Here is a 24,016-nt window from a genome sequence, read left to right as displayed (position 1 = left end):
GTTAACTTGCTGGTTTTCCATTATTAACTAACTCTTATTGTGCCAAGGATATCCTGGGAGCTTTTACGTTTCCAACAATTTATTGATCTTACCCTTTTGACTTGCTGTTTCTAACATAATACAAGACTTTTGGTATCACTTTCCCCATCTGAAAGATGGCTCTACCAGGTCTGACCACAACTGACACTGTCATGTCTGTTTGGAAAAGAAGTGAACTATTCCCCTTGCTGGGATAAAGACAGCAGTAAGAGTGGTAAGGAGATTGAAAAATAACTTTCAGGTAGTCACAGGGAGAAGAGGAATCTCCCTGCTTTTCTAGAGTCACAATTTAGAGAGGAGAATACCTTCTAAGCTAATCTAAACAAAGAGCCTGTTTTGGCTTGAATTATTTCAGTTATGAAGACTCACTGTTTTGCAAAATGGTGATTTTCATTCTCCAGTTCCATTGATTACAGAATTTCTTCATTGTTTTGTCTTTTTCAACGTTTTACAGTTTTCAGTGTACAGATCTTTCACTTCTTTGCTTACACTTATTCACAAGTATTTTTTGCTAGGCTATAGTAAACAGGATTGTTTCCTTGATTTCTTTTTCAGATAATTCATTACTAATGTATAGAAATACTACTGATTATTTCCAGTATTTTGAATTAAACTCCAACGAACTTTCCAAGCAACTAAGAAGAAACATCTCTTTTGTGTGACGATCCTTTACATGACTGAAGAAAAGCAGCCTACTTTGCCTTCTTTTTTCTGCATCAGACGATCCTCAGGTCTACAGGATGTTCTGCATGTGGTGAGATTCCAGCACTTGGACATAACTTAGATGACTGACTTGTCAGCAACAGTATGAATCAGAAAGGTAAAAGCATGCTTCATACAGTCCTAAGTGCTTTTAATGTCAATTATCTCATCTTACACTTGAAGCAGTCCTACGGTAGACACATTATGATTCCCATGTTATACATAAGGACAATATAAAACACAGAGGTTAATAATTTGCCTAAGACACATAACCAGTAAGTAGTGGAAGCAGATACTCAGTGGCTAGTCTGTCTGCAGCGCTCCTGTACTCATTACCACTCCACTCAGCCACCTCTGCTCTAGCAAACCCATGGCTCATTGGTGTCAGTCCAGACAAGACTCAGTCCTGCTGGGTCCCAGTCCAGTGCTTTTTTCCTCCATATCACATTATCTTGAGGCAGATAAAATGTCCTTGGGAGAAAAGAGAGGGAGTTTAGGGAGAGAGAAGTAGAAGGAACACAGTTCCCACATCTAAATCCCCGGAAGAACTGTTGAGCTTTTGCTTCTGTCACTAAAAATAACCTTTCCTATTTGTAAATTCAGTTAGAAAAACAAACATTGGCAAAGCCATCAAAGCAGTCTTACCCTAGAAAAGACTCTGGGATTCTCCCTAATTCCCACACCTCAGGGACCAGTGAAAACAAAGTTCAGTGAAGTCTTCACCTTGAAGCCAGAAGGAAGCAAACGCCTCCAGCCACGGGGCCTTGTCACCTGAGGCTGTTCAAATGATGAAAATTGAGTAGCGAAAGCTTCCTTTATTTATTGTTTTCCTTCTCAAACTCTTCCAAAATGTCTAAGAGGAGAGAACACTTCTAAACTCACTTTATGGGGCCAGCATTACCCTTATACCAAAGCCAGATAAAACGATAAGAAACTACAGGCTAATATCCCTGATGAATATAGATGCAGAAATCCTCAACAAAATACTAGTGAAACAAAATTCAGCAGTATATTAAAAGGATCATACACCATGACCAAGTGACCTTTATCCCTGGGATGCAAGGATGGTACAACATTCACAAAGCAATGGATGTGATACACCACATCAACAGGCTGAAGGATGAAAATCACATGATCATCTCAACAGATGCAGAAAAGGTATTTGACAAAATCCTTCACCCTTTCATAATAAAAACTCTCAACAAACTAGGCATAGAGAAAAACACCTCAACACAATAAAGGCTATATATGCCAAGCCCAATGCTAACATCATTCTTAATTTGTGAAAGACTGAAATATTCTTCTCTAACATCAGGAAACAGGATGAGGATGCCTACTCTTATCACTTTTATTCAACATAGTATTAAAAGTTCTAGCCAGAAAATTTGGCATGAAAAAGAAATAAAAAGCATCCAAATCAGAAAGGAAAATGTAAAATTTTCCCTATTTGCAACAGATACTCAACATCACTAATCATCAGAGAAAGGGAAATCAACACCCTAATGAGATATCACCTCATATCTGTTAGGACGGCTATTGTTTAAAAAATTCAAAAGATAACAATGGTGATGATGTAGATTAACTGAAACGCTTATACAATGTTGACAGGAATGTAAACTGGTGCGACTGCTATGGAAAACTGGATGGAAGTTCTTTAAAAAATTAAAAATAGAACTACCATATGATCCCACAATCATAATACTGGGTAGATAGCCAAAAGAATTGACATCAGGATCTCAAAGAGATATTAACAATCCCATGTTCCTTGTGCATTATTCACAATAGCCGAGATATGGAAACAACCTAAATGTCCCTCAATGGATGAATAAAGAAAACGTGGCATATATATACAATGGAATACTGTGTGGCCTTGAACAAAGAAAAAAGAAGAAGAAAATCCTGCCATATATGACAATACGGATGAACCTGGAGGATTCTATGCTAAGTGAAATAAGCCAGTCACAGCAGGACAAATAATGCATGATCACATTTATATGAGGTTTTCTGAAATAGTCAAACTCACAGGAGCCGAGGGTACAATGGTGATTGCCAGAGGCTGTTGGGACAAAAGAAAGGAGAATTTTGTTCAACAGGTATAAAGTTGCAGTTCTGAAAGATGAATAAGTTCTAGAGATCTGCAGTACAACCTTGTGCCTATATTTAACAGTACTGTATTGTACACGTACAATTTTGTTAAGAGGGAAGATCTTATGTTAAATGTTCTTATTACAATTAAAAAACAACAAAGAATATTCACTATGTATCAGAGACCTCACTGGAAATTTACCTGACAGTGTGTTCTCAGTCATATGATTCTCCAGTGTTACAATCTGGTAAGTGGAATTTGTGACATCAGCCTGCCCTTATATCTCCCCCAACAAGTTAGAGTTGGAGACTCCCATAAATTTGAGTCAGTTTCCCTGGGTGCCAATTGGAGACTTCAGGAAGAACATTCACTTTACAGTCACTTGGGGTTTAGGCATTCCGGCACTAGAGCAGCATCTCTCAAACTTTCACATACATGTAAATCACCTGTTCTTGTTAAAAATCAGATTCTGATCCAGTGGCTCTGAGGTAGAGCCAGGGGTTGGTTCTCATTTCCAACAAACTCTCAGGTGGTGCTTCTGGATCCAGCTCTGAGTAGCGAGGCACTAGACAACTGGCCTTTGAACCCTTGTGTCCGTCAAGTGCTGGGCTAGCTGCATAAGAGTCTTCTGGGAAAACATATCAAATACGATTGCCTAGGCTCTTCTTCCCCAGGGACACATGTTGAAAAGGCCTGCAATGGGGCCTTGGAATTTGCATTTTAATGGCCACCTTGAGTTATTCTGATGCACAGATATGTTTGAGAACTATGGCTCGAAAGCAAAGCTCTCCAAGAAAGAAGTATATACGTAGGTATACAAGATGATCCAGTGAGTCGAAGAATGAAAATAATATAATAGTTATTTGGGGTATTTTTTTTCTAAGAAAGAAACTAATCTTTACCGATATTTAGCATTTCTTTTTTTTTTTCTAAGAAAGAAAGAAACTAATCTTTACTGATATTTAGATTGACAATAGTGCCTTCACTGAGTTCTCAAATTAGCTCAACACAAGTTCCGGAAACTACGCAAGATCATCTCCAGAATCAGAAAGAGTTCAGCAAACACACAGGGGTTGCCATGGTACCTCCACTGGTTGATTGCCATTTATGTGCTACAGGTTTCCATCAATGTAGTTTATTTTATAAAAGCAAGACCTTTAGAATATGAAACCTAACAAAATAGGGAGTGAGTATGAAAATATCTGGTACCACACAGAAGTTTCTTGTTTATTTCATGACGAAGTAGTAAAAAAGTTGTTGGATTAAATAATGAGTTGTCCATTTCCTTTTACAAAACAATAATTGTTTCCAAAGTATAAATCTCAAATGCATGATGCTGAGTGAAAGAATGCTACATACTGTACAATTCCACTTACATGGCAGTCTGGAAAAGGGAAACTATATGGATAGAGAACAGGTCAGTTGTTGCCAGGGGACAGGGTGGGCACAGTGTTTGGCTACATAGAAGCATGAGCATATTTGGGGGGTCGGGTGCGGGGATAATGAACCCATTCTACATCTAGATTGTGATGGTTATGTGACTTCTTGCATTTGTCAAAGCTCCTAGAGCTATACACTGAGTATAAATTTTACAGAAAGTTACACCCTAAAAACATTCACTTACAAAAAGTGAGTAAGTTTTGCTGAACAAAAAGAAAATTTCTACCACTTTTCATGTAGTGTATTTTTCAGTCATAATAGGTGTAAAACTAAAAACTAAAAATAAACTAAACTTAGAACCAGATCTTCATAAACTGTGTCTCAAAGTGTTACGCCAACATCTTTTTTTTTAAAAAAGCATACTTAATCACATTATTCTCATTTAAATTTTGATAATTAATAATTTCAGAATAAATGGTTTTATACTGTTAAAAATAAAATTATTTTATATTTTATTTTAAATAATTTTGACTTTTATTTTAGATTAGGGGGTACATACACAGGTTTGTTACATGGATGTATTGCATGATACTGAGGTTTGGGGTATGAATGATCATGTCATCCAATGAGCACAGTACCCAATAGGTAGTTTTCAGTCCTTGCCACCCTCCTTCCCTTCCCTTTTAGAATTCCTCAGTGTCTATTTTTCCTATCTTTACATCCGTGCATACTCAAAGTTTAACTCCCACTTATAATAGAGAACATGAGGTATTTGGTTTTCTGTTCCTGGATTAATTTGCTTAGGATAATGGCCTCCATCGGCATCCATCTTACTGCTAAGGACATGATTTGGGGTTTTTATGGCTGTGTAGGATTCCATGGTCAAATTTTTGTTTCATCTTATTTCATTGTTTTAAAATTTCTACTTTCATTCATTTATAATACAGTAGTACATATATAAAATTTATGACTAAAAATACATATGTATTTGGGAAGGCATGCTAAAAATGATTTTACTGCTGAAATGATAAACAGAAAACTTTGGAGGTCACTTCTCTAGAAAATAATTCTTCAAAATTTAATGTACGTATGAACTACCTAGGGATCTTGTTAAAATATAAAGTCTGATGCAGCAGGAAGTCTCTCACCAGACCAAATGCTGGCACCTTGATCTTGGACTTCCCAGTCTCCAGGACTGTGAGAAATAAATTTATGTTCTTCATAAATTAAAGAAAAAATACAAAGTCTGATTCAGAAAGTAGGGATGGGGTCTGAGATCTTGCATTTCTAATAAGATTATGATTAATCATAATCTAATAAGTCAAAATCATTTGTTTTAGTTTAAACTAATTACTAAGTGAATTCACTCTATTCCCTTCTGGGTTCACTCGTAGGCTATGCCTAGGGTTAAAATGATAATTAGTATGACACCAATGCACCTGGCCCAAAGACTATACTTTGAATAGCAGGACTCAGACTACAGTAGCCCGAAGACATCCACGCAGCTAATACAGAGACTAATAACTGCTGCACTTGATTCAGCAGACTCAGTTTTCCCTCTTTGGGTTTGGGAGACATGAATTCTTATCAGTCAATAGGCCAGCTCTCTTAGCATCTTCCCATGGAGCAAATGATTCCCATTCCCATGCTCATAAAAGCTGATTGTACTTACGTCACTGCTTATCCACCAGTGTGGGCTTTCTTAGAAGGATGGACACATCTAATAATAGCAGTGCCTTATATTTACACATGGTTTATAATTAACCACATGTCAACTCATATCAGCCTCACAATGACCTTTGGAGGTAGAACAAAGCAGCTGTATTATAAACCCATTTGCAAGTGCTATATGACAGAAGCAAGCACAGTGCTTTCAGAGTTGGAGTGATCAGGCAAGGCTTTAAGAAGAAAGTACCATCAGGTCTGAAGATCAAGAATGGGTAAGGTTTTTAGATGAGGGGTGGGAAATAACATTCCAAGAAGAGAGGATGGATTCAAACACACTGTAGATATGTATTGAGCTACTACTCTAAAGCCCAATGAAAACAGCAGGAGTAAAGATGTTCTAACTTTATTCTGTGGGAAGTAGATGCCATTAAAAATTTTTAATTCAGGGATTAATGTAATCAGGTTTACCATGAAAGCATTTGAGTTTGATGTAGGCAAGACTGGTGAAGATGAGTCCAGCCAGGGGGCTATTGAAGAGGAAGAAGTAAAAAATGATGAAGGGACAAATTGAGGCAATAACAGTGGAAAGGACAAAAATATTTAAAGACTTTGTTCCTAATTGGAAGTAGAGTGTAACAGACAGAACACTAACAGTTGAAGCCATAAAAAGATAATAATAAGCTTTTATATCTCAAGGCCCATAAACAAGTGCCTGCTCTTTGACCTAGTTGGGCCTCACCTGGTATTTTAGACAAAGGAAATTAATTCCCCAAAGGCAAAATTTTTTTCTACACTTCCCATAACTATGTTGATTACAGCATTATTTATGAGAGTAAAAATTTGGGAACAACCTAAATGTTCATAATATAGAATGATTACACAAATTATTGTGCAAAAAGATTATAATGATATAAGATTACATTTAAAAAATTGAGGGATACTTTTAAAAAGACATAAATGACATATTTCCTGGATGGGAAGAATTAATGTCCTAACAATATCAATTTTTCTCAAATTAATATATAAATGTAATGTAATGCCAAAAAAAGGCTTTGAATTGAACAAATTGACCCTAAAATTTTATGAAAAAATAAATATAGTGGCCTTACCAAGAAACTTTCTGTTTTTACAGTTACAGTAAACAAAACTGTATATTTTTCGGCATATAAATAGGCATCTCAAAGAAACAGAGTAGTGTCCCAAATCCATATAAATATATATCAAAATGTAACACATGATATGTGACACTAGAAATCAGTGGAGAAATTATGAATTTTTCTATAAGGGGTAAAATTAAAAATAAAATTCAGGAGAAAATTAACTGTCCATCTTATATAATAATTAAAGATCTATTAAAAAAAATTAACAGTGTTAGTTGCAAAGAAGCAAAACAAAAAACCCAAAAGCTGTAATAGAAAATAATTGACAGATTTGAGTACATGAAAATTAAAAACTTTTATGCAACGAAACAGTCCATTAACAATATCAAAGGAAGCATGACAGCCACAAATGTTTGCTATACATTGAACAAAGTGTTAGTATGTTTAATAATAAAAGAGATGCCAAAAATTAATTTTAAAAGATATGGAAGCTGGGCATGGTGACTCATGCCTGTAATCCCAGCACTTTGGGAGGCCAAGGCGGGTGGATCATGAGGTCAGGAGATCGAGACCATCCTGGCTAACACAGTGAAACCCCGTCTCTACTAAAAATACAAAAAATTAGCCGGACGTGGTGGCGGGCACCTGTAGTCCCTGCTGCTCGGGAGGCTGAGGCAGGAGAATGGCATGAACCTAGGAGGTGGAGCTTGCAGTGAGCTGAGATTGCACCACTGCACTCCAGTCTGGGCAACAGAGCAAGACTCCATCTCGGGGGAAAAAAAAAAAAATAAATAAATAAATATATATATATATATATATATGGGCCGAGTGAGGTGACTTACACCTGTAATCCCAGCACTTTGGGAGGCTGAGGTGAGTGAATCACGAGGTCAGGAGTTCAAGATCAGCCTGGCCAACATGGTGAAACCCTGTGTCTACTTAAAACACACAAAAAATAGCTGGGCATGGTGGCGGGTGCCTGTAATCCCAGCTACTCGGAAGGCTGAGGCAGGAAAATTGCTTGAACCTGGAAGGTGGAGGTTGCAGTAAGCCGAGATCATGCTGCCGCACTCCAGCCCAGGTGACAGTGCAAGACTCCATCTCAAAAAAAAAAAAAAAAAAAAGAATATCTCAAAAGAAAAATAGGCATAGGATGGAACGGCCACAACATAAGAGAAAAAGCCAAAATATAATAAGCACATGAACTCAACCTTGAAAGCAACCAGAACACTGTGAATTAGAACAACAATGAGCTATCATATTTTGCTTATCAGACTGGCAAGATAAGATTGATAAAGTCCAGTGCTAGCAAAAATGTGAGTAAACATCCTTGGTAAGAGTGGACACTCATAAACATTTGTGGATAAAATTTGGAGGTATATATGAAAATTTAAAATGTTCCTACCCTGTGACTCAGTGATCTCATTTCTAGGGCTTTCTCCAATAACATATTTGGAGAGCAATTTGGTAGCCATCAAAATTTTAATGTTCGTTCTCTTTGAACCAACCAGGCCATTTTTTTTTTTAATTTTTAATTTTATTTATTTATTTACTTTGAGACACAGTCTCAATCTGTTGCCCATGCTGGAGTGCCATGGCTCACTGCAACCTCTGCTTCCCAGGATCAAGTGATCCTCTGGCCTCAGCCTCCCTAGCAGCTGGGGCTACAGGCATGCACCACCACGCCCGGCTAATTTTCGTATTTTTACTAGAGAGAGAGTTTCGCCATGTTGGGCAAGCTGGTCTCAAACTCTTGACCTCAGGTGATTCCCCTGCCTTGGCCTCCCAAAGTGCTGGGATTACAGGCAGGCTTGAGGCAACATGCCTGCCAACCAGGCCATTCTAAGTATCTATCCTAAGATCCATGCAAAGACAATCGTAGCAGCACTTCTTACAATAAAAAGCTGGAATTACTAAAGACCTAATAAAGGAAGAATGGTAGAATAAATTACAAACTATGTAACCATTAAAAAAAAAAATGGAGTAAACATATTCATAGTTACCCAGAATATGTGATTTCATTAAGCTTAAAAAAGAAAAGTCACAGAAATTATTGCATTTTGAATTTTTAAAATATTTGCATGTGCATACAGAGACATGACTATATACACATATAAAAAAGGAGACAATCACCAATATGTCAATGGTGGTTACCTCCGAGATGGGATCAGATGAAGGAAGGAGAATGTGTGATTTGGAAGTACTATGTTTTACTTTACAGATAAAGACGTAGATTCCTTTTTAACAGTGCTAGGATTTGGGTTTTTGATTCTTTGGATATTTTTAGCAGTTTTCTATTTTTTTTCTAAAGAAAGAAACGTAGTTCTCCCACATATGGACACGCCATTCTTCTGAGGACCCTTAAGTTGACCCCAAGAGGAGCCCTAGCTGCTGTTCCCCATTAGAGGCCCCTTTTCAGCCGGAATTAGCCAGAAAGAGTCTCGCCCAAAACCCCCTAACAGCAGTTAGTGTGATATCGCCACAGGGAGCAATGTGGTAGGAGTTATTAAGACATTATTTTAGGCAGATAGGGAGGAAAAGGGGTCCTTGGGAAGTTTTCGTTTTTTAAAGTATCTCCAGAAAAGCTTCTTGTAAAGCCCCGGCTTTTAGAGCCAGGCTGGTAACCTTTGATATACAAATGCAGACCGTTAGAAACTGGGTTCACCCAAACATGGCGATTCCTAGGGCCTTCCTGCCTTTGCCCCACATGTTGCTGGCAACATGGCCGCCCCCACATATCTCTACCTGTGTAGAGCATCACGGAGCCCCACATTTGCATATTAAAAGACTAGGGTGGGAAGGCCAGCTCTTTCATGGGCTACCTGAATGACATGCCTAGTCCTGAGCCCTGTGCAAATCAAACACTGCCTCCTCCAGCCTCTGCGTATATACCTGGCTGGTATCTGCAGCAAGTGGGGACTTCCTCTTTCGGCTTTGGAGCCTCTCCCCTCCCTCCACCCCGCCGTCTCTGTACAGGGAAGCTGCTTCTTTCTACCTTCTCCCTTTCCTTCTTGCCCCTTCTTGCCTGTTAACCTCTCCACTCCTTAAAACCAAAAAAAAAAAAGAAAAAGAAAAAGAAAAGAAATGTGGTTCTCAAAGAATAAAAATGAAGCAGCAATGACAAAACGTTCCCTATTTGAGAAGGAGGAGAAAGAAAAGGAGCAACAGCAGAAACCAACAGAGGAATGCCACAGACAGAAGGGAGCCAAAGGAGGGCAGAGGCCTGGAAGCCAAGGCGTGAGAACTTCAAGAGGAGGAAGTGAATCAAAGCCCAATGCTGCAGAGAGGCCTGCAGGGCCCTCCCAGAGAGCAGCCAGTGAGTGGTAGTGGTGAAAGCCAGGTGCAAAGGGATTCAAGGGAGCCATTTTCCACCCTGGCTGTGCATTTTTGTAAAAAGAGAGAAGTCAGAGCTCCATTCTAAACCTCCTGCATTAGCTCTGCAAGTGACACCCAGACACAGTACATTTTAAACACTCAGGTGATTCCTGTTCACAGCCAAGGTTGAGAACCAGTGAGTTAAGGCATTGAGAGGGTAATAAGTCAGGAAAGCTGGTGTGTGTAAGTCATTCTTTCACTAAGTTTGGCAGGTAAAGAAACGAGTGAATTAAATTGTAAAGCCGTCAGAAGGGTCAAAGAAGATGTAGGAAGTTGTAGGTTGAGATAAAGAAGCCTGTGGGGCAGAAAAGATTAAATATGCAAGAAAGGTAGAGGAAAGGGGAAGGGAAAAAAGGAACTTGATGTTTCTAGAATTTGTTAGATGGCAGGCATTTTACATATGCTATCACCATTATTATTCTTTTGACTGGATTTTTGAGGCATGTGTTACTGTGTCCAATTTACAGTGAGAAACCAACAATAGCAAGGACCCAACCCTGTGCCAGTGCTGGGCTCTTCCTCTGCATCAGGTTGAGAAGCAAGGTCTTGAAGGAAGTAAACGGATATGGGGTCCAGGACTCAGCTGGGGGAGTCAGCTTGGAAAGAAGGATGAACACGTCCATTAAGACAGAGATGCAGAGATGAACTAGAGGAGGACATCAGTAAAGAAGCTGGAGCATATCAGTGCATAGACAGGAGATAGTAACAGAACCACTGTGGGGTAGAAAGGGAAAATGTAGAGGCTCACTGCGGATTTCATCATCTCAGGAAAGCTGGGGCAAGGTAATTCACTGACCATGAGTACCCGTGGCTTTGTGACAGTGCCCGTGTGCTACACAACAAAGCAGAGAGTCAGCCCTGCCCTTCTTACCAGCCAGGTATGGATTAGCCACGCAATAACCAATCTGTAAACTAGGAGTACAGACAAGCCGAGCTGCCTGTAGCTGAGTGGGAACCACTAGGAGGAAAAGCCAAGTCCCTGTCTTCTAAAAGCTGACAGTCTGGAGTTACCCAGAGTGATTTTCTGTTTCACTGTTAAAATAGTCTAATTAGAACAACTCTTGTAGAACTGAGTGACCCTTTGCTTTGCAAAGGTCATATAGAAATATTCTGCCACTGAGGATCTCATGTCGCCCAGTGGTTCTGAAAATAAATAGAAGTTGCGTACCTTCATGAACACCTATGAGTGAAAGTAAATATACCCTAATCATCAGAGGAAGCATGTGCAGTCTGCACGTGAAAGATGCATCTCCCATTAGCTAATAGAACCAGCTGGAGTCTATGTTTTAATTGTACAAGGACGTGTTATTGATTGGGAAGCATTAGGTTATTGTGCCCATGCAGTTGCTTCTGGGATTCCAGTCCAAAAGGATCACCAAAGCATCATGGGATTTTCAATGGCTTCCTGTGGTTTGGCAAATGCCCACTGCTAACTGTGATTTCCAAGTTATTCCAGAGTGGCAGTCAAATCAAAGGGGAAAGCCTCATGTTTCAATAACTTAAAAACAAAAACAAAAACAAAAACAGCCAGGTGCGGTGGCTCACACCTGTAATCCCAGCACTTTGGGAGGCCAAGGTGGGCAGATCATGAGGTCAGGAGATCGAGACCATCCTGGCTAACATGGTGAAACCCCATCTCTACTAAAAATACAAAAAATTAGCCGGACGTGGTGGCACGCACCTGTAATCCCACCTACTTGGGAGGCTGAGGCAGGATAATTGCTTGAATCCGGGGGGAGGAGGTTCCGGTGAGCCAAGATTGTACCACTGCAATCCAGCCTGAACGACAGAGCGAGACTCCATCTCAACAACAACAACAACAACAAAACTCAAAAACCTTTTTTTAAAATATTCCTCGGTGGCCCTCTGGGTTGTGTTAACAATCAGATGCATTAATTATTATGGCATCAAATGACACCAGCAACATACATAGCCAGAAATAACTATTTGATTCAGGCAGCTGCTACTATTTGTTTCAGTACTGTTAAATGTGGGGTTTTTGTTTTTGCAAGAGAAAAGGCGGTTGTGTGTGGTTTCAAGGAAAAGAAAACTCAGAACAACATGCAGCCCGTTAGAAAAGATCAATTCTTTATTTGTGGAAAACACAGAAGTGGGGCTATTTAGGCACCACCAATGTTTATGTATTATATTCATATGGCAGACAATAAACACAGCACCCTGGAAGTTTGCGCTTTGGGTATTAAAAAAAGAAAAAGAAAGAAAGAAAAACCTTCTTAGGTCGCTATCTTCTTTTGCTCCTTTCTATCTGACTCCCCAGGCAAGGTGCAATTCAAATCCTGGAGAACCTCTCAACTGTTGTCAAGCTGCTGCTCAATGTTACTCAGAAATAAGGAAAGAAATTTGACACGGAGACACTCCACATCTTGGCTGCCTGGAAAAATATCATCTTTGAGGTCTTTCAACTCACTAAGTCATTTTTATTATTGTTTTGTCTGTCTATTTTCTGGTACAGTCTCAAAGACGTGTGGCCCTAATCATGCAAAATCGATCTGGGGGAAATCAGTTGTTTCTTCACGTCTTCGCAGGATTCTAGCTCCGCCAACTACCTCCGTCGCCTTGTAAAACTGGCAGGCTCTGGACGTTTTGCATGCTGAAGAAAATCACTGTTTTGCCTCCAGCAAGGAACATAAATGTTGCAACACTGACTCCTCCTCTCATGAAGAAAGAGTGAACAAGTGCACGGAGTTGAGCTTCTTCTCACAGAGCCACCGGGCTGGGGACAGTGGAGCGGAGGCTGAAATCCCCAGACGCCGGTTTTCTGGGCTGGGCTTTCTGCCTTACTCACTCATTCTCCCTCTTTCTGGATTTTACCGACCGTTCGCGAAACAGCTTTCCACACAATGGAGCTTCACCTCCTCGTGCAGGAAGTGCTCATCGACTGATTTGGCAGACTTTGCTCCCCGGCAAAAGTGAGTACCCATGGCGAGCTGAGGCCGCCTCCAACGGCGCGCGGCAGGGGCGGCGCGGGCGGCCGCTGTCCGGGCTGCGGGTTCGAGGCCCGCGTGCGGAAGGGAAGCGCGGTGGCCGCCAGCGCGGGCTACTGGAGAGAACGCCAGCCGGGAGTCAGAGCCGCAGCCGGCAGGGAAGCCCAGGATCCGCCCGCTTTCCGCCCGGATGTCCCTTCTCAGAGGGGCTAAAAAATACTCTTAAGGTGCTTTGCCTCCACCACTGCCCCCAACCCCAGCTTTTACAAACTGCACTCGGCTCGCATTCGTCTTTGTCAAAGGCATCTTCACCTGCATCCTTGGGCATGAGTTTCGGCGTTGATTGTGGGATGAGTTTCGGCGTTGATTGTGGGATTCTCAGAATATAAATTATTTGCGTCAAAATAAAAAGAAAAGGAAAAAAGGGCAGGGAGGGGGAAGGGGCGCAGACAGGTGATGTGCTGACAGCCGGACTCGAGACTCTCCCACCAGCAGCCGCCGCCGCAGCAGCCTCGCGGGCATCCAGCGGGGAAAGTTTAGGGTTAGCAACGCTGACCCGAAAGGTGTTGCTCCTCCCAAAAGTCAGCAGGGCTAGGGGCAGGTGAGCAGCCTCTGGGCCGGAAGCCGGAGCTGGACGGAGGCAGACGGACCTAGGCAGAGGAATTGCAGCCCGGGAGGAAGCTGGAAGGAGAGCCCGCTGGAGGAGGGAGGAGGGAAGGGAAGGGGAGTTGGTTAAAGTCAGGCAAACTCAGGTAACTGGAGGGCCGGCCCGAGTGCTGCGGCAGGGGAAGGCAAGGGCTGGAGTCCTGGCTCTTTGAGTAGAAAACTATCCTTTTAGTGACCTCTACCTGTATCCTGAGGAAGCAACCCACACTGCCCGAAGAACAAGCAACATAGGGGATTCTATGACCGGACTTGAAAATGGTTGCAAAACATTATTATTAATCAGGAGGGATCACTTTGTCTTCATTTGTCAAGTTGACTGGCAAAGATTTCTCACCTGAAATCGTGCTTCACTTGACCAGGGAAGTGCTGCTAATCCCAATCCTGACCATCGGCTGTGCAAACTTGGGCAAGATACTTACCCTCTCTGGGCTTCGATTTTTTCCTGCAAAGTTTAGGTAATTAATTATTTACATATATAAATGTTTAATGAGGTGGAAGTGCTGCATAGTGCAAGAGAGGAGCAGATGAAAATATTAATTTCAGTGGTTCTTAAAAATTGGGGGTGATAGGTCCTTTTGAGGATTAGCTGTGAGTCCTCTTCCTGGGGGAAAATGCATATGGCATGGACATAAAATTTTACGTGCAATCCCTGAGGATTTGTGGATACTCCCTGAAAGCCATGCCTGAACCCCAGGTGACAATCCTTTGTCCCTCCTGCATCAAGACCACCCAGCCGACTCCTTGCTGGCAGTTGTGCTGACTGTGGGAGTAATCCACAGCCGCCTTGGGGGTCTGGAGTCAGCCATGCTGCTGAAGGAGACAGCTCCCCTGTCATGGGTGAGCTCCGCACATGCTCTCTCCAGAGCTCTACCAGCCTCTGACTCCAGGGGACACCTCCTCACAACTCTTTTTAATGACTCTCCTAAGGCGACAGTCCTTACCCCTAGAATTTTCAGTCCCACCAACACTGGAGAGCCATCTAAAGAGGATCGCTGTCTGAATCAGAGTGCTCTTCAGGTCACCTAGCTGGATGGCAGGGAGGCCAAGGCTTTGTTTGGAAATGAAGCACTCTTTGCTCCCTGAGGCATAGTATGAGTAGGCAGCCGTATTCTTTTGAACCTCTGTACTTTGCCTTTAGAGGACTAAGGACTCAGATCTCTGGGGACACTGGGTGTTCCACAAGCAGTGCCAGCAAGGTACATCAGAAAACACACAGGGCTTTGGAACTCAGCAGACTGGGCTTCAGATCTTGACTCCCACACTGAGCAAGTCTCTGAGTTTCCCTGAGCTTCACTTTTCCTATCAGCACAATGAAAATAATGCTGGTTTTTTTCTCTTCTTCTTTTTTTTTTTTTTTTTTGTTTGCATGGTTGTTGGGAGAATGGAAATACTATGTATCATGCCTAGCCCATAGTCAATGATAAGCTGTTTTTATTAATATTAATGTGGCACCATAAGTAAGTGTTCACTAGTCTCATGCTTTTTAGAACAGTTTACTCTCTCTGTCTCGAGTAAAATTAGTTCTGGTCTAGTTATGCTCAAAATGGAGTGGTGGGCTCAGAATACAGAGTCAGACTGGCTGTTCCAGTTGTGCAATGTCAAGCAGAGCACTATGTATTGCCGGCAAGTAAAATATGTCCAGACCGGCATGGATACTTGACCTGTCTCTCAAGTCTCTCTTGACCCATAATCTTGAGTACAAAACAGCTAGAGCTGTGCCTGTAGCTGCAAACAGCCAGGCATGGAGAGAAGTCTTGTGGCTGGGTCCATGTTCAGAAACTGTAGAGAGAAATGTCTCCATTGTCATCTTTCACAGCTTGGCACAGATGTAGCCAACTCAGCGTATACTCTCTCTCCATGGGGTCCTGGTGCCTCCATTGCAAGTGGTCAGCTGATGTAGCAATGAAAGAAGGAAACATCGGAAACTTAAAAGGAAATTGGATATCCACAGAGTAGCCAAAGATCAGTATACTTTGGTGAGGTATTCCTGCATGCAAAGATAGCAATATTGATGCCTACTATTTATTGAGCCTTTAAGATGTGCTAAGCACTTTCACACATTGCCTCAATTAATTCTCATAGCCAGATTGCAGAGTACGAGTTATCATTTACAGCTTTACCAGTAAGGAAACTGAAACATAGAAATGTACATATGCCTCCCACCCCACACCCCGCATCTGCCTGGCTCAGGAAAGGCAGAACCAGGATCCAAGTCCAGGTCTGTCTGACTTTGGCACCCACTCTTTTTCCACTACCCAGTGCTCCCAAGCTCCCCGATGTCAGAAACTTGCATCAGTCAACTGGATTAAGATTCTTCTAAAAGGCAGGAAGAGCCAAATCTAATGGGTGCTTTGAAGTGGTGTGAACATGTACTTGGCTTGTGATACATATTAACAGGTAGCAACAACAAGATCACCTATGGGAGAAGAATATTCCTGGCCCTTCCCAAGTCCAGCCATTAGACTCAAGATTGGCAATACCTAACATTAGCAGGTGAGGCTGGCTCTCTGTCACTGACTTCCTTGGTAATCCTTTTAGTTAAACAGAGCTATAGAATGTTCATTCTCTACCACTTTAGAATCAGAACACCACTTACCTTTACCTCGCTGTGCTGAGCACATTTTCATTCATTTATTCGACAAACATTTGCTGAGCTCTGTTTTGTGCTCGGCACTTGATGACACGGTGGGGAATGAGACACACAGAATCCCAGCCCTTGTGGAGCTTCTATGCCAGAGAGAGTGACAGAAAACAGTCAGGTGAACAAATACATAAATAAAATCATTTCAGATACTGATAAATGCTATGAAGAAAATAGACGCTGAAGGCTCGAGAGTGACAGGGAGTGGGAGCAACTTTCAACAGGGTAGTCAGAGAAGATTGCCATACAAAAGTTACCCTTGAACTTAAACCCACGTTTTCAAAAAGGGAGCCAGCCCTGTAAAAGTCTAGGGAAAGGGCTACCTTAGCAGAACTCTCAAGAGAAAGTTCTTAAATTGAAGTAAATGAAGCAGTAGAGCTTGAAGTCTGAAGATGGGCCCTTTAGAAGTTGAGTTGTATATAGGGGGACTTATTGTTTCAATGCCTACTGTACTCTTCTAGGCTGTGCTGTACACCCTGTTTATCTTCCCAACAATCTGGTGAGTTAGCTATATTTGTTTTATTTTGCAGTTGAAGAAACCAAGAGTCATCAAGGTTAAGGAGCTAGTCCAAGGTTACGAAGCTGGTATTTGACTCCCTTAGTCTATTTCACTCCAAAGCCCACAACTATTTGCTAACACAGCATGTGGCCTTTGAGATAATGTCTTTTGGAGAAAGTGAGGGAGCCGGTAGAAGGAGAGTATCAAAAGTATATTAAGTAGCTAAATGTTGACAATGATTTGTATTTGATGTCCCAAATTCCAGTTAGTGCACCTACACCTGAACTGTCCAATACGGTAGCCACTAGCCACATGTGCCTATTGAGCACTTGAAATGTGGCTATTTCATACTGAGATGTACTGTAAATGTACGATGCACCCCAGATTTTTAAAGATCTAGTATTTCCCCGAAAAAGTAAACTGTCTCGACCCGGCGCGGTGGCTCATGCCTGTAATCCAAGCACTTTGGGAGGCCAAGGCAGTGGATTGCCTGAGCTCAGGAGTTCGAGACCAGCCTGAGGAACATGGTGAAACCCCGTCTCTATTAAAAATGCAAAAATTAGCTGGGCATGGTGGCGGGCACCTGTAATCCCAGCTACTTGGGAGGCTGAGGCAGAATAGCTTGAACCTAGGAGGCAGAGATTGCAGTGAGCTGAGATCGCACCATTGCACTCCAGCCTGGGTGAGAGAGCTAGACTCTGTCTCAAACAAAAACAAAAGGAAAAGTAAACTGTCTCAATTTTTATATTGATTGTATGTTGAAATAATATTTTAGCTATACTAGTTTAAATAAAATATATTAACATTAATTTTACCTTTTTCCTTTTAATGTGGCTTAATAGAAATGTTTAAATCACATATATGACTCACATTATATTTCCATTGAATAGCACTGATCTAGACTAATAAGTTGACAAATACATGATAGGAACTTTTTCCCCCTTCTTCCAAATGTAACTTCTTCCTCTATTCTTGTGTCAGGCTCCTTCTCATCTGCCCCCATATTCAGTTATTTGGTGAAGCACGAGAGAAAAGAGGTCCCTTTTCCTTCTCCCCCACTCTCATGCTGCTGGTTAGCAGGTGATCATTTGAAGTCCACTATACCATGTCACTTTGGGATCTGATAAAATAGACCCAGTGATTATATTCATCACCAAGACCAATCCTCTCACTCAGGCAAATCTCATGAGGCTTTCAAACATCCTACAATGAAAAGGTCATTTTAAATCTGGATTTAAAGTTTTACCTTTAAATCACTTCCTAGTACATTGTCTTTGTAGTTTGGGGCACTTTGTAAAATCAGACGAGGAGACAAGTAGAGCTTCATGTTTTTGTGCAAAGCTCATTAAAAAAGTAATCTCATGCAGTAATAAATGTTTCTCCCTGTCCTCTTGCTTAAAACAGCATGAACAAAAAGTAGTCCCAGTTTCCAGAAGTGCTGCTCCAGGGGCATCACAAAAGACCAGCTTTGGTTTCTTTTGTCCACTAGCTAAAGTGGCCATTAAACATGTCAATGAAGTAATGATATAATTTTTTCCTGCAGTTTCATTTATTTTAAAAAGAAGAGCAGTCAGATTCTGGTATTGCTGGAGAAAGCCTCTGACTTGGGAGAGCAAAGACCTGGATTCTGCTTTTGTCTAATCTACTGGTTTGCGTGTTACCCTCTCTCCCCCTTTTTTCCCCCCACCTTTCTCCCTTACTTCCTGTAGTAAGTTTGGTGTTGATGAGATAATGCCACAAAAAATGCTAATGGTGAAATGTACTGTACAAATTGGCCACGGTTATGATTGATAACCTGAATACAAATGGCTTCTCTAGACATGTGCCTGCAGGGAGGAGTTGCCTTTATGTAGCTGGAGCAAAACATTATGTAAGATTCTCTTGGAATAACATTTGTTCATTTCCACTTGAAATCCAAATCTGGGGGACATGGCAGTAAAGAAGTTGACAAGAATGAATCTTAGTGCATCTGTCACTGGTAGACTGAATTCTTTCTCTAGTCTGTATGGGTTCCAGAGAGAGAACACCCAACTGAAAAAGGACAAGCTGGTTTTATTCACTGACCAGAAATGGAAAATGAGAGACCTCTTGTTCTAAAAAGTCATCTTCTCCCCAGCTGTGGGAAGCTGCAGGATCGTGACAAGTTAGTTGTGGGGCGGGGAGCTATGTAAACACATGCAGGGAGGAAGTGCAGAGACACAGACACAAATAAACATGCTTCTCCATGCGTCCTATGGAGAAAAAATGGCGGCAGTTTTCTTCTAGGGGTGGGGAGCCCAGCATTATAGAGCTATGTTAATGACTTAAATGAAACAAGGGGTGGCCAGTTCTGGTTTGCACTGGTTTCCTGCAGGCCTCTCGTATTTGGCAAAGGATCACCAAGTTCCTGAGACATCCCAGGCCATCTGGAGTTGTTTAAGCAGGAGTATCTATAGATAAAGAAACTAGGAAGATAACAATTTAAGACAATAATGAGCTTTCCCAGCTATTTCTCTAGGGCTGCCCTGGTAACATTTCTACATCAATAGCAACACATATTTTTCAGCATTGTGTAAGCCAGGAAATCTATGCTAGACTCCATGGGGAAAATAGAAGAATAAAACCTGGTTCTTGCTCTGGAGGAGCATAGTTCCTAGTTGGGAAGATGGACAGAAACATAAAAGACCAATAGCATGTAAAGAACATTTTCTAAGTGTTACATGAATGATGTAAACAAAGTTTTGCAATTCTGGAGGGCAGCATGCCCATAAGCTCTAAGGTATATTAAGAAGGACCAGGTAGAAAATGGACATTGAGGTCCCTAAAGACACATGGAGAGAAGGAGAGAGCCACCTCGAATAAGAAAAAGTGCACAGTGGTGTGGCAGTGGAGATGTGCATGGGTTCAGGGGTGCGTAATGTGAAAAAGAACACTTGGCTTAATCCAATGGCTCCAGATCCGAGCTTGACATCAGAATCACCTGGGAAGCTTTTAAAAATTATGGATGCCTCAGCCCCACGCCAGAGCTTCCATTTAATTAGTTTAAGACTAGGGCCTCGTCTCAGTGGTGTTTTTGTTTGATTTGGTTTTATTTTTGTTTCTGTCTCAATTTCCCAGAATATTCTAATGTGAAGTCAGAGTTGAGAATCACTGAGCAAAAACCAAGATTTTTATATCATAATCATGGGACGTAAAATGAAAGAAGTAATCTTTTAAAGGAGATTAAATGGACAACCAAGAGTGTGGCCTTTAATTTGTATAAATTGTATATACACGCACATTTGTATGTAGTCTTTTAAATTCACAGATAATTCCTCGTGGTGATTCTGTCTACTTGGATGATGTGGCTGAAAGCCTTTGTAACCAGCTGCCTACTCTTGACCTCTGTGCACTTTGGGGGTATCCTATAGTCAATCCTAGCTAAGTGGGGCACAATGGGTATCTCACAAGTGCTTGTTTCCACCAGGCTTTTTGTAATCATTGCCAAGGGCTTTATTATCATGCCTAATAGTGCCCACTATTTTATAAGCATCTGTAATCTTCCCTCACCTCTCCAACTTTACAAATTGAGAAATGGAGTTTAGTTACTTGCCTTGGGCCAGTAGACTAGCTGGTGATGGAGGTGAAATGAGAATTCTCAGGGAGGTAAAATTAGAATTTCCAGCCACTGAATTCCACATACCTTATTAGACTCCCAAAGTGAGTCTACCCACTCTCCTGTTGGTGTTAGAATGTTATTTCTTACATGAATGAATTAGTGTCACAGATCAGTAGGTGAAGATGACTGGTTTACCTAAGCTGCCAACACTGTGATTATCTGAGTGTCAATGACCTATAGCCAGTCACAGTGGTCCTGAGAGCCCCATCCCTCATGCCTGGGAGCTCTCAGTCTAGTGAAGTTTGGCCTTGCATATTTACAGTTTTTCCACTCTAACATCTGGGAAGTGAAGACTCTGGTTGCTATTCCGCCACTCCTAGCCCCACACTTTACGGCTGTTCTGATTTCTCTTCTCTGAAGCTCTTGTTCACTGAAAGGATATCACCTTTTTGTTATACCGTTGAAAAAAAGAGGACAAAGCCCAACATTTGAAACAGTTGCTTTTTTTTTTTTTTTTTTTTTTGACGGAGTCTTACTCTGTCTCCAGGCTGGAGTGCAGTGATGCAATCTCGGGTCACTGCAACCTCTGCCTCCCGGGTTCAAGCTATTCTCCTGCCTCAGCCTCCCGAGTAGCTGGGATTACAGGCATGCGCCACCAAGCCCAGCTAATTTTTGTATTTTTAGTAGAGATGGGGTTTCACCATGTTGGCCAGGATGGTCTTGATCTCTTGACCTCCTGATCTTCCCGCCTTGGCCTCCCAAAGTGCTGGGATTACAGGCATGAGCCATCGCACCCGGCCAACAGCTACATTTTAAAGAATCCTCTATATGTGTTGGGAGCTACTGGGTTCACTGCCAATGGTGAGAGTGGGGGTGGGGGAGATGGAGGTTCTTCTGAAGGACAGTGTGGGAAAAAAGCCAGAGTCTTGGCAATACAGCCTCTTTACACAAAAAAGATAGGTCAATTTGTACCTTTCCCAAATGGTTGGGTTTTCTTTCTCTGTCTCTGAATCCATTATTGATTTAAAACAATTTCCAAAAGCTTTAGCAATAGCAAAAAGCAAGCCTCTTAAACAGTGTTGCTCCACACTGATTGCACGTGAGAGTCACCTAGGGAGCTTTAAAAACAACTCATAGACTCACTGAATCAATATTCTGAGAAGGGGCCTGGACATTCGTATTTATTTACAGTTCTCCAGGCTTATAATATGCATCCAGGGCTAAGAGCTACTACTGGTCAGCTATGATCCAAATCTTAATTACTTATTTATATTTCTTCTTTTGCCTTGTTTTAGAGTCTCATGGCCCAGAAAACCATCAAAATGTATTTTTGTTGAGTAGCAATTTCATCATTTTGTTCTTTAAAAAACATGATTTTGAGCATAATTTAAGTTTACTACTTCTACAGAGGGACCTCACACTCAGTAGCCTCATGACTAAAATGTTCTGTGTGCAATTTAGAAATCAGATTGCCAGAAGCTTGCTAATTAATTATGAGATTGAAAGATAAAGGTTAAGCTTTCCTGCCACCTATATATTAGATTTCCCAATTGCTATGTTAATCTTTAGTTAACCAAGACTTGCTTTCTTGTCTCAGCCATTTTAAAGCCAATTAACTCTGTTCTTGTTCACACCCTTATTAAAAATATAATTACAGCAGTAGTCTCCAGGAACTGTCATTGGGTAGGCTTTACCAAGGTAAATTAGCCAAGAAATAACTAGGCTGTGTAACACCCTCTCAGACCCTGGAAATCATTTTGGTTGCAGAAGCTACTTAGTATCAGAGTAGCTGGGGTACTCATAAATTTGGATTTGGAAAAAGCCAATTCCAAGTCATCCTAAATGTGGAAGAATCTGTGATTTCGAGAATGATTCTGGAATCAACTATCTAAGGTCCAGCTAACTCTAATACATCAATCCTCAGAAGGTTGTATTAATAACAAAAAGAAACCAGGTTTTTGTATTAGATTTGGTGGAAGAGGTTGGGGGACAGAAGATGATGTAGCATTTTGTTTTCTGGGGTGCTGAGATTGCAGGATTAGGAGAAAATAAGAAAAAACATTACAGGGGAGAAGGATGGACAGAGACCTCCTGTTAGTCAAGTATCATGGGCATCGGAATTTCTTTATTCACTCAACTAATGTTTATGGAGGTCCTGCTCTGTTCCAAGAACCCGTTATAGGGACTGGAGATACAAGGACAAAGTTCCTATTCTAGTGTAGTTTACATTCCAATAAGAAGAAATAGATATCCACACTAAAAACAAACAGTAAATAAAACCCAATAAATTAGTCAGTACTATGAAAAAAAAATGCAATGAATTGAAGGGAATAGAGTTTGCTGAGGGCTGCTTTCAATAGCTTGTACGAGTTGCACTGTCTGAGAAGGTGGCCTTCAAGCCAGCACATCAGTACTAAAAAGAAAAACATGCTGAGAGCTGGCAGAAAGAAGGCTTCAGGCAGAAAGAACAACAGCAAAAGTCCTAAGACTGGAAAAGGTCTGACTTGTTCAGGAAACAGAAAGGAAACCGTTGTGGCTGGACCCGAGGTAAGAAGCAATGAGGGACAGGTGGGAAAAGAGCAAGGAGGGCCCAAGGTCATGGGATGGAGTTAGGCTATTAAGTGCTTTGAGAGCTTAACATCCTAACTCATTGGGAGGTTTTCAGCAGGGAAGGAACATGGTTGGCATTGCCTTTGAGAGCTCTTCCCAGCTTCTGTGTGGAGAATGCTTTGAAGACTGAAAGCAGAGGGTTTGTAGGAGGCTGATCGGAAGTACAAGCAAGAGGGAAGGGTGGATCATGCCAAGGTGACAGCAAACGAGGTGGAAGAGGTGTTGGATTCAGGATGGAATTTGGAGGCAGGGCCGGCATGGCTTTCAGATGGAAGGGACCAGCCAAACTGCTAGAAAACCTAGTCCTGTTCAAGATGAGTGTTCCTGCCCTACCCTTGTTTTAGACCCCTTGTTTTGAACCAAAACAGAATAACATCTAGTGCTATTTAAAAACATTAGGAATTTTAACCTTAACTTGTTTAAGCAGAACAAAACAAATCCCTGCCTGGTGAGAAACTTCTGTTTGCTGCTTTTGCCTCTTAACCATAAAAATTTCATCCTGTCTCATAAGACTGTTCTGATGGTTTTTGTTGTTTTTGATTACCGTGCTTTTCGTAAGTGCTGGAAAGGTCACATTCACATTACTAGTTTATCTCTTTTCTGAGTGTTTTGACACTTTGGCTGTGTTTACCAAGGCCTTCCTGCTATCAGACATTTACATGGGCCTTTCTACAGTTGCTCAGTTTCTCCATAGAAATGCTAATATAATCGCAAGTATTTAGTGGGCA

The 24,016-nt window shown here is 41.4% G+C and overlaps 1 protein-coding gene across 2 annotated transcripts in view; it reads left to right on the top strand.

Moving 5' to 3' along the window:
* Nucleotides 1-12,833: 12,833 nt before the first annotated feature.
* The window catches only part of PRLR (prolactin receptor), a 160,655-nt gene continuing 149,472 nt past the window's right edge, over nt 12,834-24,016 (top strand). For both annotated transcript variants that reach the window (XM_025388979.1, XM_025388980.1), the window contains exon 1: nt 12,834-13,280. The gene's annotated coding sequence lies outside the window, so the exon portion shown is untranslated. The remainder of the gene's footprint in view (nt 13,281-24,016) is intronic.

This window comes from Theropithecus gelada, chromosome 6 (genome assembly GCF_003255815.1).
Source record: "Theropithecus gelada isolate Dixy chromosome 6, Tgel_1.0, whole genome shotgun sequence".
In the NCBI taxonomy this organism is placed as follows: domain Eukaryota; kingdom Metazoa; phylum Chordata; class Mammalia; order Primates; family Cercopithecidae; genus Theropithecus; species Theropithecus gelada.
The sequence above is the reverse complement of the archived record's forward strand: the minus strand, read 5'-3'. Positions and strand labels throughout refer to the sequence as shown.